The following is a 15,470-nucleotide window of genomic DNA, read 5'->3' as shown; positions in this document are numbered from 1 at the left end:
GTTTTAGTATGTTCCCCAAAACTTACCCCCGTGCATCTGAACCCCCTACGGTGAATGGATTAATTCTTATTCGCTGTGGGTGGAGGGAAACTCGGTCCTTCCAAAAATACGTCAAATTTATATAGAATAAAAAATAACATATATGGATGATATAATAAGTCACACATGACTATGTGCAGATGAGGTCGCCACCTGAGTTACAAATCTAGAATAGTTTTCATAGAAATGTCATTTCCTTCTCACTATTATTAGTGAGGAGATGCAACAGCAAGAAGAGGAGATTTCAGGTGGATTGAAATTCCAGGAGCTTCCGTAATATCTAAATCCTCTCTATTTGCTCCATTAGGTAATGCCCAATCAAATTTATGTAGAAGATTGGCTAATGCAAGTTCAACGACAACAATGGCGAAATGGGTTCCAGGGCAACCCCTTCTACCAGCCCCAAATGGTATCAATTGGAAATCCTAGCCCTTGAAATCAATAGAACTAGCATCGTTAAAGAACCTCTTTGGTTTAAATGCTCCTGGGTCATCCCATGATGCCGGATCCCTTCCAATTGCCCAGGCGTTGATGATCACTGTTGTCTTTGCTGGAATGTCATACCCTTTTATTTTGGCTTCTTCAGTTGATTCATGAGGAACCAATAGAGGGAGTGAAGGATGCAGGCGTAGCGTCTCCTTGATCACTGCTTTCAAATAGTGCATTTGTTCTATATTATCCTCTTTACTAAATTCTCTACCTGTTCCAAATGCAACCCCTCTTACCTCCTTTTGTACTTCTTTCATGACTTCTGGATGCTTTAACAACCTTGCCATTGTCCAATCTAGCTAGGAGTACAGTGGAGGTATCAGTTCCAGCAGCAAACATATCCTACAAGATATGATATGACATTGAAAATGAATAGCAATATTTCAGTTACAAAATTTGAAATTGAATTGTAACGAAATCCATTCATAAGTTGCATCTGAGAGTTATCCCCTTGTATTAATGGTCTCTCAATGCTCTTTTCTTTTATCTATTTAGCAAAGCAGAAGGGCATTTTCTTTTCACTCAAATTTGGTGCACAGGTATATTTAGTATCAATTAATCCATCTAATTTTAAGCCAAATATGAAAAACAAATAGCAATCAGAGAAGGAAGAGAGAGCCGTTGACATGCGTATGTCCATACACTAATATCACCTTCCAACCTTGGCGAACCATTTTTTTTTTTTTTTTGGAATTGGGAGCTTTTATATACATCTTACTTTTTTAAGGGGGGGGGGGATAGAGAGGGGGGAAGGTACCAGTCAGGAGACTTGAACTCAAGACCTCCTGGTGAGCATGGGCATGAAACGCACCACAACTCACCAACTGCTTCTAGGCAGTTGTTGGTACCCCATGGCGAACTTTGTTGGGTGAAATTTAACACCTCCCACAAAATTTCAGCCCAATCCAATATGCCATGTGTCAGAAGTAGACACCCAACCAGGGCTTGGTTATGTGGACCAGACCAGAAAAGCTTGTACCTAATAGCAAATCAAAATCTTTCATATCTTTTAGATGGGTTCCACTACTAGCTAGTCTGGTTTACTTCTCATATGCTCTAAATCTAGAATTTCAAACTCTGCCCTGAAACAATTGCAGCTTAAAGGAGATAATCTTGAATCCTTTGGACATCCTACATAGCCAAATAAGATTTTTCTCTAAAAATATATAACTTACCATTACTATGCCTTTGATGTGTTCTCTCCCAAGGGTGATTTCAGCACTCTTATCCTGTTGTATTCGAAGAAAGAAGTCTACAAAGTCATTGCCACCACCATCTGCATCATAGTCACCATATTCCCTTCTCTTTCCATGGATGTGGTCTTCAATTACTTCATCAAGAAAAGCATCTATCTCTGCAAAATTTTTCTCCACTCTCTCCTCCAACCCAATTACAGAATTCACCCAACCAAGCCAAGGTATGAAGTCCCCTACATTAAAAACTCCAAGCAGATACCCAAATTCAGTCATCATGCATCTTTCTAAACCTCCTACCACCACCCTCTTCCCCACCATACTTCTTCCCTAGAGCCACTCTACATGTTATATCATTTGATAGGGACATGAGCACCTCACTTAAATCCACCAAACCAGAGAACGAAGGTGAATTTGAGCAAGACCTTTGGATGTTTTCAATCATCACTTTCATCTCTTCTTCCCTCACTGGCTAGAGTGATTGAACCCTCTTCAGACTTAGGCTTCGTTTGGTAACGGTCTGAACAAAGAACGCCCGTTCTTGACTAGAAACGTTTTTTTGCTTTGTTGGTCTAGAACGGCGTTCTGAGACCAAAAATGACCGTTTGGTAACGGTCTCAAGAACGTGTTCAGAACGAAAATGATGTTTGGTAAAACCTGTTCTTTCAAATTTGATATTAATTACAATAATGTCATTTCCTTCTAAATTATACCAAAAAATACTTGTAAAATCAGTTTCTCTCTTACCAACCTTAGCATAAAATTAAAATATCTCATTAAAATAACCAAAATAATTATAAAAATATATCAAATTTAAAAAATACCATTAATATTGGGTTCTTGTGTGGATTAGTACCATAACTGACTATACTATGAACAGTTGAATAAAAAAGGTCTTGGTGGAGTCGAACCACCATCCCCTTGGAACATGCTCATGTTCCAAGTGCTCTACCAATTTGAGCTAAAGACCCATTAAGTAGAGATCCAAAACAGAAATACAACAAAAAAAATCACAGTAGCATGAATCTTCACATAGAGGAATGAAATAAGCAAAGGTCAAATAGAAATACAACAAGAGAGTCGCAATGAAATGAATCTTTGCATGAGAAAGTTAACAAGCGAGATTTCCAAATAGGAATTCAGCAGGTGAGTTATGATCTCATCAAAATGGGAAATAAATAGAGTCAACATGAATGCATCTAACTTGAAGAAAAAAAAAGGGAAAATGAAAATTCAGGAGGGAAGTTATGAATACATCCATTCACAAGAAGGAAAAGAGATCTCATCTTCCATATCTTCCTCAAAGCTATGCAGGTTTAAAGGCAGCAATTGTTCAAAGGGAAAGACCCTTGATTGATTTCTTATCATATAGATCTAACAAGATCTATGCAGGTATGGAAGAATGAATAATCCATTTTGATCATGAGCACTAAACCACTCTTTTTGGTGTTCATTTGCAAAAATTCAGGAGAGGCATATACATTCATTATGCAGCAACCATGTACATCATTTACCAAACAGATTAATAGCATATAGAATATATAAATTTATCAAAAGAAGTCGCTAATTTAGATTGTAAATCAGTTTTTGCCCATTTTGACATAATAAAATCTACTCAATGAGTTACACAACAGGGGAAAAGGGTTGCTGTCCAATCTAAGAAGTAAATTAACTAAAATTATCATCAATCAAGGTGAAGACGAAGAAGACACACTACTTGATGAAGCCAACTACTTCTCTCAGTTTTAGCTGATCTATTCTGCTTAGTTCTGTCCATTAACAGAGGAATCCCCTATTTCTGTGGTTAATGTTTATTTAGACCCCCTAAGAAGGTTCTATATACTCACAGGATGTCCATTCAAACAAAGGTAAAGAGTATATCAAGGTTAGTGATGTATGGAATAGTTTAAAAATCCAATTTTCATCCATATCTCTGATCATGTTAAGTTAAAGTTTTAGCACCAATAACCATATTTACTTCAACAAAGCATCTTCAAATCAAGTTCTAGTTTTAATGCCAATGACACATGAAAATTAAGAAAATCTTAATTAAAGTAAGCCACGAATTAATCAACTTATAAATATCAAAATGTAGCATTTATCATATATAGGCATGAAAACGATCAAACAAATGCACCTTCGATCTTCTCTGCTGGCAACCACCTATAATTCAGCAAGTTATTATTTTACATTTCTGAGATTCCAACAGCAGTGAACCAAAAAGGAATACATTCAGTGGGGACAAAAAAGGGAATTGAACAGAAAAGGCATCTCTCCCATTTCTTCAAACCAGACCACCCATTTTCAGTCCCAAATATTCAACAAATATAAGAAAAAAACTCTCTCTCACTCTTTCACTCACTTTCACTCATTTTCACTCAAAATGCAAACACACCCCAAGGCTGAAAAAGGCTAAACAGATCAATCCATTTAGAGAAGGTAAGCATCACCTCATAACAGCAACTAGAAAAAATGCAACCACCGCTCCATCAACACAAACACCTGATCCTATATATTGGGAGATACTATTGAATTTTAGATAATTCTTCTTTTCCAAAACCCAAACCAAAAAGGCAGACTTGACATGGGAAGTAGGGGCAATTTAATGCAAGACCAACAGGATCTCAAGATGACAGTCAAAAAGTTACGGATACCCATTAGCCAAAATAGCTTCTAAACTTACTTCAACTCATCAAAGAATGTGAATGGATTCGAAAAGGGCTGAACAGACTATTAACCGCCAAAAAATTTCCCGGCATGTACAATGCCATTCACCCCTATTTTCAACAGATAAAAGAAGGCATATATCCCAAAAAAAAAAGCAAAAGGTTCACCACAAGGTGCTCCAAAAATCCAAACTCACTACCAACCCCTTGACGAAGAAGTTCAGATCATTCAGAAAAACAAGAAGAAAATCAAGAACAAACTGTAGTAACAGCAACTTGTTGTTGTTGGGGGGTGCATGGAGGGGGGGGGGGAACTACTTTATATCTACCAAAGGAAATCATCAAAAACACATTAGAAAACTAATAAATCTATCCCAACGTGCAGACCATTCTATCCATCCAAACAAAACCATCGAACTGAGACAAACTTCCAGATTAGAGCAATTTTTATGAAAATCCACATAATCCCTCATCTGTCTAAGGAATTCGCTTTACCCACTTCAGATCCGGAGGGCCCTCATGGAAGAAACCAAGCAATTCATCCACATTAAATTAAAACTAACCAAATAGATATTTATAACAAATACAAATTAAACAAAAAAATCAGAAAACAGCCCTAAAACCCTGCCCTAAGTTGATGGACAGATCTCTCTCAGATGGGGATCAATTCAGTTCAGAAAACAGCCCTAAAACAGACTTACCACAGGGTGTTAAATCAGCCAAATTGGATCAATCGTCACAGAAATATCGACACAGAGACAGTGAGAGGGAGAGTATGAGAGGGAGAGAGAGAGACAGAGAGAGGAAAAGAGCGAGAGAACGACACAGAGACAGTGAGAGAGAGTATGAGAGGGAGAGAGCGAGACAGAGAGAGGAAAAGAGCGAGAGAACGACACAGAGACAGTGAGAGAGAGTATGAGAGGGAGAGAGCGAGACAGAGAGAGGGAAAGAGCGAGAGAGAGATGCAGAGAGTGCGAGAGATAGAGAGGGAGAGAGAGAAACAGAGAGAGGGAAACAGCGCGCAAGGGAGGCAGAGCATGCGAGAGATAGAGAGGGAGAGAGAGCGAGAGAGAGTGAGAGATCTCACCTAGGGCTGCAGAGCGAGGAGTTCTCCCTTCGTCGTCTCCAAACTTGGTGCTAGCAGAGCGAGAGAAAGTTTCGTGATTTGTCTCGAAAATCACGGGTTTTCTCCGTCGCGAGTCATTCTTGTTCTTCGTAGACCGTCTCTGAGACGATCTGCAAAGAACGTTCTTTTGATGTTCATGATCTCCGGTTCGTTCTAAAAGAACGAAAAAACGAACGGCAAAGCCAAACACTTTTTCATGTTTTTTTGTTCTTTTTGTTCTTTTTGAACAAAAGAACTGTTCAAAACATTACCAAACACACTCTTAGAAGCTGGAGAACACAAATTCTGCGAACTTGTCTCCAATACTCCCCGTAAGGTGCGAAGGCAACGTCCTTGTGATTGTACAATAGTCGCCTAGCAAAACTCAAATCGGGTCTGCTAGAGAAGATTAGATCGTGGGTTTTCAAGATTTCACCAGCTACATCAGGTGATAAAACCACGAGAGTGGGTTTGCTAACGAAGTGCAGAAGCATGAGAGGACCATGGCGTTGAGCCAAGGAGTGTAGTGCGTGGTGTGGCAAGGGACCTAATTGATGGAGGTTCCCTATTATTGGGAGCTTCCATGGGGAAGGTGGAAGGTTGGTTCCCTCCTTGGTTCCTACTCTATTATTTCTGCACAAGAACACAAAGAGGAGAAGAGAGCAAAGAAATAAGGAGAAGGGCTTGTAGTAAGCTCAATTGGCCTTCTTGGTTCACTAACCATTGCAACATATTAGACATCTCTTGTTGCGACTGAATGCAATAGAATATGGAAGAATAGCTCATACATCATATATAGAGGAAACGATTAAGTTCCAACCATTGCTCTGAGACCAAACCGGTCACCCCGCCGAATAAATTACCCGGCTGGAATGTGGATGAACCGAACCAAACCGACACTGTTATACATAGGGCTTTCTTTAAAAGAGTTGATTAATTAACCTGGTTTTATAAGGCAGATTTTGATTGGGTTGGAACGGTTTAGTTGACCAAATCAATTACCTGGGTCAGGTTGATTCTGACTACAAATTCTAGGCCGGTTCAGCACAAAGTAATCTTAATCTTCAGTGCTGGGGAGTGTCTATTTTTTAGATCACATATTCCGACCCCTCAGGCCCTCACGAATCGATAGGCTTGTCCTTGAAAGGCAACATCAAAGTCTGGTTATGTGGCTCTCCTTGGAGACCCTCAGATCAAAGAACAAAAGAAGTGGTATCTGAAGGACGGAAAATTAAGTGGGATTAAACACTTCTGAGTTCTGACCAACCATCTGTGGCTAAGTGGCGTATCATTCTTGCATTGACGCTCTCCATGAAAAATAGCATAGGGCTTTTTTTTTTTTATGAAATAAATTAATATTTTTCTTGAAATTTTTTGTATTAAAATAATTAGGGTAAATTACACATCACTCCTTGGTTTTCAAACAAAACTCAATCACCCTTGGCTTTTGAAAATACTCATCCGCCCCCTCTACAGTGATGGAGTTAACTTAAATCAAACCAAAAAGTGAAAGGACAAATTTAAACTCAAATTTTAACTTTTCAATTTGATTTTTCATTTTCACTTTTCATCTCTTTCCTCTTTTACAAGGGTAAAATTGTAAATCAATACTGGTCAAGGGTAGTTTAACAATTTTTTGGAACAATTTCTTAGATCTACTAGATAAGAATGGAAACAAGATAAGTAGATTTCAAATTTGTTTTATATCCACTACTTTCCACAAGATCTCATCACTCTGCTGGAGGGTGATTCTAATGGAAGGAAATTTTATAGTATGTAAATTATTTTACCTTCCCTTTATTAATTAAATTCTCCCTATTCCAAAAAAAAAATAAATAAATAAAACAAAAGTAAACTTTCAAAATTGCCCTAAAAATCTGTTTTAATTTTAAACCATGATGAGAAAAATAGGAGGGAAGGGATACGCAACTTTCTCTACCTGTTTTTTTTAATATATTTTTTAATGTTTCTCTCACTTTTGTTTTTTGTTTTGTTTTGTTTATTTTTTTTAATGATCGAATTTCTTTCCACCAACTGTGAATGAGATTCCATCATCGCAGGTGGGAGAAGGCGCGAATAGGTATCAGGAGTGTACTTTGGAACATACTAAAACCCTAGGAGGGGTTGGTGAACCCGAATGGTGGGTGAACCATCCTCTTTTTTATGTTTTTTTAATATACTTATATTGTTTTTTGTTCCAACAATTAAGATGTACTTCCCTTTGGATTCGATGCTATAGTTTTGTTTTGTTTTTTTTTTTGGGATATATAATAACCGCTTTGATTTCTACTCCTACAATTAAGGTGCACTTTCATCGGATTTCACAGTTTTAAAACAGTAAAATTAGGTTGTGTCAATTTTGGAAGTTTTCTTTTATTTTATTCTAACATGGCGTACTAACCAACTTTAGGGATTAAGTAAATCTCTTTAAAATAGAAAGTAGTGGATGCAAAACAAATGTGAAACCTACTTATCTTGTAATTTCCTTTCTTATCTAGTGGATCTAGTTAATTTTTCCTCTCTTTTTTTTTGCCCGAAAAGGAGAAAGTAATTCTCCATCGGGCGTGGATCCCACACCCTAGAGGTGGGTCCCACACCCCCATGCATGGAGGGTCCAGATGTTACACCCCCATTCCTGAACCACGGGGAATGCAATCAGAGCGTACCAATACGCTCCCAAACCGCCAAGATCACAGATGCAGTAAACAGGATTAACTCATACACACGACCACAGAAGATTAAAACAGATTAAAATAGTAATATCAGAGTCTACAGAATCTACGTGATAACTTATATAATGTTGTTTAAGTAATCCTCCCAGTACAAATCATTCCAATCAGGACCTATGTATTATCTACTATATAAATAATACATCTATCATGAAAGGAATCAAAAGAATACACCTGTAATTCAAAAATGAATAATCAAGTGCATCAAAAGATGGTCACCGACCATAAGTCACTGTCCCGCCAAGGAACACACATCACAGCAACACTCCGGTCCGTGCTCCACGATCTCCGGAGCCCACCAATCAACGTAACCAGCCTCAGGAGTCTCGTACTTTGTGCCACTCTGCTCGAATGTACCTGTATCAATTAAAAATATGTTTCCTCGAGGAGTGAGCTCCAACTGAGCCCAATGAGTGGCTAAGCCACACAAGCATACACAATAATAATAATGAATGGGGTTGACTGCAAAACATGCATGATGGACGGATACCAAGGTGTCCCATACCACCAAGGTAGACCGTACATCATATACAATTTACAATCATGCTTCATGAATGAATGATGATGTATAGTTTATTGTTATCCACCTAACACACAACTAAGTCAGGTATAGTACTATAGCAACACCTTAGGTAGCATCCCCGACATCGGTAGCATAAACGGATGGTATACCGGAGATGAAAAATGCGAGTTGCGCTGGAACCCTACCGTACCGGTCTCCACCAAGAGATATACGCAAACCCCCAAGTCAAATCCCGTCCTGGAGTTCGGCCCAAAATACGATCGGTGCCCAAACTTCCCAGGTGGGTATACCTAAATAACGGTCGGAACCCACGGATTTGACCGACACCTAACCCCCTGTCGGTAAGGGTCATAGTACTGGGTAAACATTTATCCTAGCCAGCATTCACCTATTGTATGAGTGAGGTACACATGTGCATAGGCCAGAGGTCGAGTCCATAGATACCAAAATATGGTCGGCCGGCTATCCTCTCGCCGCTCGAGCCCATACGTACGTATACAAGTACGAGATGTGAATACCGAAGGTAGTCGGTCGGTCACCAGCCCGTTTCCACCTAATGCAATGGACAACTCTAGTGCAATTTCAAGTACGGCAATCTCAAGCCCAGCACCCACCGGCACTTGGATCCCGCTTCCGAAGCCCTAGATCTACATGCCATGAGTGAGTCCATATTATGGAATCCCCAGGTCCAGCACCAACCGGCACCCGAGTCCCATAACTAAATCCAATACCATTCGCACCAAAGTGCAATGAAATAAATAATATCGCAAGACAAAAATGTAAAGTCCTATCAACATCTAAACATTTATATCGTCTTATATCTTACCAATAATTATATATTATAGCACACATGCATGAATGGCATTAGCAAGACACGATACATAAACATTCCATAAATTACGACGTTTTCTTAACTCACTCACCTTGATTCTCAATCAATCGTCAGTACGGAGTTTTTCAAATCTGCGTTCGATGCCAAGTACACTATCCCACGTACTAATACGCCCCCGAGCTGGGTCAGTCAACCTAAAGAGAGTGTACAACATGGGGAGAGATTAGTGCCTTGGGGCTAGAAGAGTTGGGCCCCATAAGTTATCAAACAAGGCTAAAATAGGGGACCGGCACATACAGCAAGGCTATATCATGTGCCTGTCCATGTGCCTGTCCCTCTCAGCCTTTCCCACCGGCAGATCTAGGTTCTCAGGGACTGGAACTTGCATGTGCCTGTCCCTTTCGGACCTCCCACCGGCAGATCTTTCTCAGGGACTGGCACTTGCATGTGCCTGTCCATCTGCCTGTCCCTCTCGGACTTCCCACCGGCAGATCTAGTTTCTCAGGGACAGGCACTTGCATGTGCCTGTCCATGTGTCAGTCTTGCTGTTCATGCCATTCTAAGAATGGTTTTACCTTGGGGTAAAATGGGGTATTCTTAGGGGTTTTTTTGGAGGTCTCTTTGGCCATGAAAACAATTCAATCAAGGTGCCATAGCACACCCCTAACATGGGTTTGTAAACCCAATGATCGATTGATTGGATTTTCCTTCATTAAAATACACATGGGAAGGGAACTCATGGGTTTGGGTATTGGAGTTTTGAAGTGTCTTTAATCAATGTTATTTTACACCCCTCAAACCACACATCTACGGTCTTCCATGAGGGTTGGTGAAACCCATAAATGGAGGTAAATCCCCAACTTTGAGTTCATAAATGGAGAAGGGTGAATGGGTTTAAGGTAGGGTTAGGTGCTTCATAGTTAAGAATCAAGGATTTACCATTAATGACTCTTCTAATAAGGTAGGTGAAGCATTCATGGCTCATAATTCCAAACCCTAGGTCTATAAATTAGGAAGTGAGAGAGAGAGAGAGAGAGAGAGAGAGAGAGAGAGAGAGAGAGAGAATGCTCACCAATGTAGGAGAGCAAGCTTGGGTTCCACCTCTCTCCTTTCTTGTTCTTCTTTCTTCTCCTTCTTCCTTCTTCTTCTTCTTCTTCTTCTTCTTCTTTTTTTCTTCTTCTTCTTTCTTTCCTTCTCTCCTTTCCTCTCCACGATTTAGGTTTTCTATTGTGAGGTGAATAGTAGATTGACCCCTATTTACCTCACTTTAGTCTTAAGTCATGTTTCGTTGTCTTAGGTCTTTAGGTCCATTTTAAGTTATTGGGCCCATTATACTACTAGGCCCATAATATGATTAGAAGGAACATCAGGTCCTAAGCCCATTCTAGTATTTATACTTATGAGTTATTAGGATATTAACTTACTCCCAATTATCTGTAAGTGGGAACGGGTACACCGGGCGAGGGCCGGGCGAATCCTCGGAATGAGGAAATTCTAAGAATGTACCCTCGAAGACAAACTTTCCCCTATCTCTGTCGATGTACCTATCCTCGACGACTTCTCCAGAGTCACGATCAACAATCTTGTGGGATGGCTTGAGTATCATGGCCCACAGTTCACGAGCGTACTCCGCTCCCGGTTCTACATAAAAGGTTCAAACCAGATCGGTGGTCAGACCGGGTTTTAAACCGGGTTTTGGGCACAGATTTAACATCCTCCCTACCTTATAAGAATTTTGTCCTCAAAATTAAGACGTACCTGTAATGTTGAATAGACGGGGATGCGTTGCTCGAATCTCGCTCTCGCGCTCCCAAGATGCCTCCTCGTCAGAATGGTTTCTCCATCGTACCTTAACATAAGAGACGACACGATTTCAAAGATTATGCTCATTCCTCTCAAGAATCTTCACAGGCTCCTCGACGTAAGTCAGGTCCTCGGAGAGTTCAGGTAATTCTTGGGTCAACATGTGGGCCGGATCCGCAATGTACTTCCTCAATATAGATATGTGAAATACATCATGAACACCGACTAAAGATGGGGGCAGTGCCAGCCTGTATGCCACTGGTCCAATCCTTGCCAGGATTTCATATGGTCCGATGTACCTAGGGCTCAGTTTCCCCTTCTTATCGAATCGCAGCACGCCTTTCATTGGTGATACCCGAAGGAATACCTTATCACCTATAGTGAACTCAAGGTCCTTTCTCTTCAAGTTAGCATAGCTTTTTTGCCTTGACTGCGCCACCTTGATTCGGTCTCTAATCAAATCTACCTTTTCACATGTGGCTTGTATCAATTCGGGCCCCAAAATTCTTCGCTCACCAACCTCGTCCCAATACAGTGGTGTCCTACACTTTCTGCCATACTGTGCTTCGTACGGTGCCATACCAATGGTAGCTTGGTAACTGTTGTTGTAAGCAAATTCAATAAGTGAGACATGTTCATCCCAACTACCCTTCAAATCAATGGCACAAGCCTTGAGCATGTCTTCCAGTGTCTGTATGGTCCGCTCTGACTGCCCATCGGTCTGTGGGTGGAAGGCCGTGCTAAAGTTCAATAGTGTACCCATAGCCTTCTGGAAACCATCCCAAAATATGGATGTGAACCTGGGATCACGATCGAAGATGATGCTTACTGGAACCCCATGCGGGCGAACAATATTGTCCATGTACAGCTTTGCTAGCTTTTCCATTGGGTAAGTTACCTTAATCGGAATGAAGTGTGTGGTCTTGGTGAGCCGATCCACAATCACCCATATGGCATCAATACCCCTAACTGTGCGGGGTAACCCTGTGACAAAGTCCATGGTGATGTGCTCCCACTTCCACTCTGGGATGGGAAGCGACTGTAGTAATCCGTAGGGTCGATGTCTCTCCGCCTTTACCTTCTGACAGGTGAGGCATTTTGATACAAATGTTGCCACAACAGCTTTCATGCCTATCCACCAAAAGTGTAGCTTCAAATCCTTGTACATCTTGGTGCTGCCGGGATGGACTGAGTATAGAGAACAATGGGCTTCACTCATAATTTCTTCCCTCAACTTCTCATCATTGGGTACACACAACCTACCCCTGAATCGAAGGATGCCATTTTCGGATAAAATAAAATCTGATTCCTCCTGAGTCTCTTTCCGAATGCCATCCATCACTTTTTGGAATTCTGCATCAGTAGGTTGGGCTACTTTGATCTTCTCTATTGATGAGGGTTGTATTGTCTGGGCGGCGAATAACATAGTAGCATCACCAACTAACACTTCCAACTCCATTCTTCTAGCCTCCTCTATGAGCTGCCCATTGACTGTTAAGGCTGCCAAGGAAAGGGTTTGTGATTTCCTACTAAGTGCATCTGCCACCACATTGGCTTTGCCTGGATGGTATTGGATGGTACAGTCATAATCTTTTATCAGTTCTAACCATCGCCTCTGCCTCATATTTAACTCCTTCTGAGTGAAGAAGTACTTCAGGCTTTTGTGATCGCTGAAGATTTCACTTTTTTCACCATATAAGTAATGACGCCAAATTTTCAGTGCGAATACTACCGCTGCCAGCTCAAGATCATGAGTAGGGTAGTTCTTTTCATAGTCCTTCAACTGTCTAGAAGCGTACACCACTACCTTGCCATTATGCATTAAGACAAAGCCAAGCCCTAGCCTCGATGCATCACTGTACACTGTCATATCACCAGTTCCCGATGGGAGTGTCAAAACATGGGCAGTGACAAGTTTGTGTTTCAGCTTTTGGAAGCTCTTTTCACATTCCTCAGACCATTCATACTTCACGCCCTTTCGGGTCAACTTAGTCATCGAGGCTGATATGCGAGAAAAGTTCTCAATGAACCTTCGATAGTATCCTGCCAACCCTAGGAAACTTCGAATTTCGCCGACATTCTTTTGGCGCTTCCCATTCAAGTACAGCCTTCACCTTACCAGGGTCCACTTCAATACCTTTCTCTGAAACTATATGCCCTAGAAATGTCACCTGTGGGAGCCAAAACTCACACTTACTAAATTTGGCATATAGTTTCTTTTCTCTTAGTCTCTGTAGTACCATCCTCAGGTGTTGGGAGTGTTCCTCTGCATTCTTGGAATAAATTAAAATGTCATCAATGAAGACAATGATAAACTTGTCCAATACGTCTTGAAACACTCGGTTCATTAATTCCATAAAGGCAACTAGGACATTGGTCAGTCCAAACGACATTACCAAGAACTCGTAATGTCCATATCGGGACCTAAAAGCCGTCTTGCTTATGTCACTTTCCCTGATCTTGAGTTGGTGATAACCTGACCTCAACCTCAAATCAATCTTGGAAAAGACCTTTGCACCTTGCAACTGGTCAAACAGGTCATCTATCCTTGGCAGTGGATACCGATTCTTGATGGTTAGCTTATTAAGCTCTCGGTAGTCTATACACATCCTCATGCTTCCGTCCTTCTTCTTAACAAAAAGGACCGGTGCACCCCAAGGGGACACGCTGGGTCGAATAAAACCCTTATTTAGTAAGTCCTGCAACTGGGTTTGAAGCGCCTTCAACTCCGTAGGGGCCATCCTGTATGGAGCCCTAGACACTAGTGCTGCCCCCAGGGTCAGATCGGTCATGAACGCTGTTTCTCGATCGGGAGGTAGCTCTGTCAGATCATCCGGGAACACGTTCGGATACTCCCTTACCACCGCAATTTCGGTCAAAGGCCTGATCTTAGCTTCTGTATCCAATACCGAGGCAAGGTAGCCCTGACAGCCTGAATTCATCAATTTCTGTGCTTGGAAAGCAGAAATGATTGTTTTCTTAAGATTCCCTTGGTGCCCAACAAATGTGAATTTCTCCTCTCCTTTGGGTTTGAAGACAATATGCTTCTTGGCACACACCACATTTGCTTGGTACTCTGCCAACCAATCCATACCGAGGATAACATCGAAGTCGATCATCTCAAGTTCGATGAGACATGCCGTTGTTTTTCGACCACATACTTCCACCATACAAGGCTCGTAGACTATGTCCAGTTGCACAACACTGCTTGTAGGTGTACTGACTGCTAGCCCCTGGGTTAGGTTCTTTGGGGAGACGTGCATCTCCTTTGTAAAAGAAGGGGATACGAACGAGTGGGATGCCCCCGAATCAAACAACACATGTGCGGGTGAATTAGAAATTGTTAAAGTACCTGACACATGATACGATTTACTTCATGGCATGCATGCATGGTTAGAGAAAAGACAAGTAAAAGTTGTTATTGATAAAATAGCTGTCATACCTGTCACTACTCCTGGTGCGCTTTCCGCATCTTCCTTGGTGACAGCATACACCTGTCCGGGCAACCTATTGCCAGTGTAAGGCTGAATTGCGCGGCTGAAATGACGAGGCATAAGTGGTCGAGCTGGAGGATGTGATGACTCCGATTTCTTGCTCGGACAAGACTTAGAGAAATGACCATACTGGTTGCAGTTGTAACAACGAGCTCCTGGCATAGATGACTGGGGTGCAGATGAAGCTTGTCCAGATTTGATGGGCTGAGGTGCCTCCGGCTTCCTGTACTGAAATGGCTTAGGGTTCACATAATATGGCCGAGGATATTTGCTAGGCCCTTGAGTGCTCTGTGAAGATGCAGACCGCTTTTTGATACTAGACTGTGGGTAAGAAGTTTCATTCTGTCGATCCTCGATGGACTTCGCCATTTGAACCACTGCGGCGTACCGCTGGAGGTTATGACTCAACACTATGGCCCCAATAGTGTTTCTCAGGCCTCTCTCAAATCTGCTCGCCTTCCCTTGGTCATCTCTGAGGTAAGGAGGAGCGAAGTGGTGTAATTCCTCATAATTCTGGTGGTACTCTTGTACCGACTTCGACCCCTGAACAAGTGACATAAACTTAGCTTCCTTCTTTTCTCGAAAGTTCCGAGGGAA

At 41.4% G+C, this 15,470-nt stretch overlaps 1 pseudogene; it reads right to left on the bottom strand.

The window, feature by feature from the left end:
• Positions 1–232: 232 nt before the first annotated feature.
• Positions 233–2,186, bottom strand: LOC122639756 (annotated as a pseudogene).
• Positions 2,187–15,470: the final 13,284 nt, after the last annotated feature.

This window comes from Telopea speciosissima, chromosome 9 (assembly GCF_018873765.1).
Source record: "Telopea speciosissima isolate NSW1024214 ecotype Mountain lineage chromosome 9, Tspe_v1, whole genome shotgun sequence".
Lineage (NCBI taxonomy): Eukaryota > Viridiplantae > Streptophyta > Magnoliopsida > Proteales > Proteaceae > Telopea > Telopea speciosissima.
The sequence above is the reverse complement of the archived record's forward strand: the minus strand, read 5'-3'. Positions and strand labels throughout refer to the sequence as shown.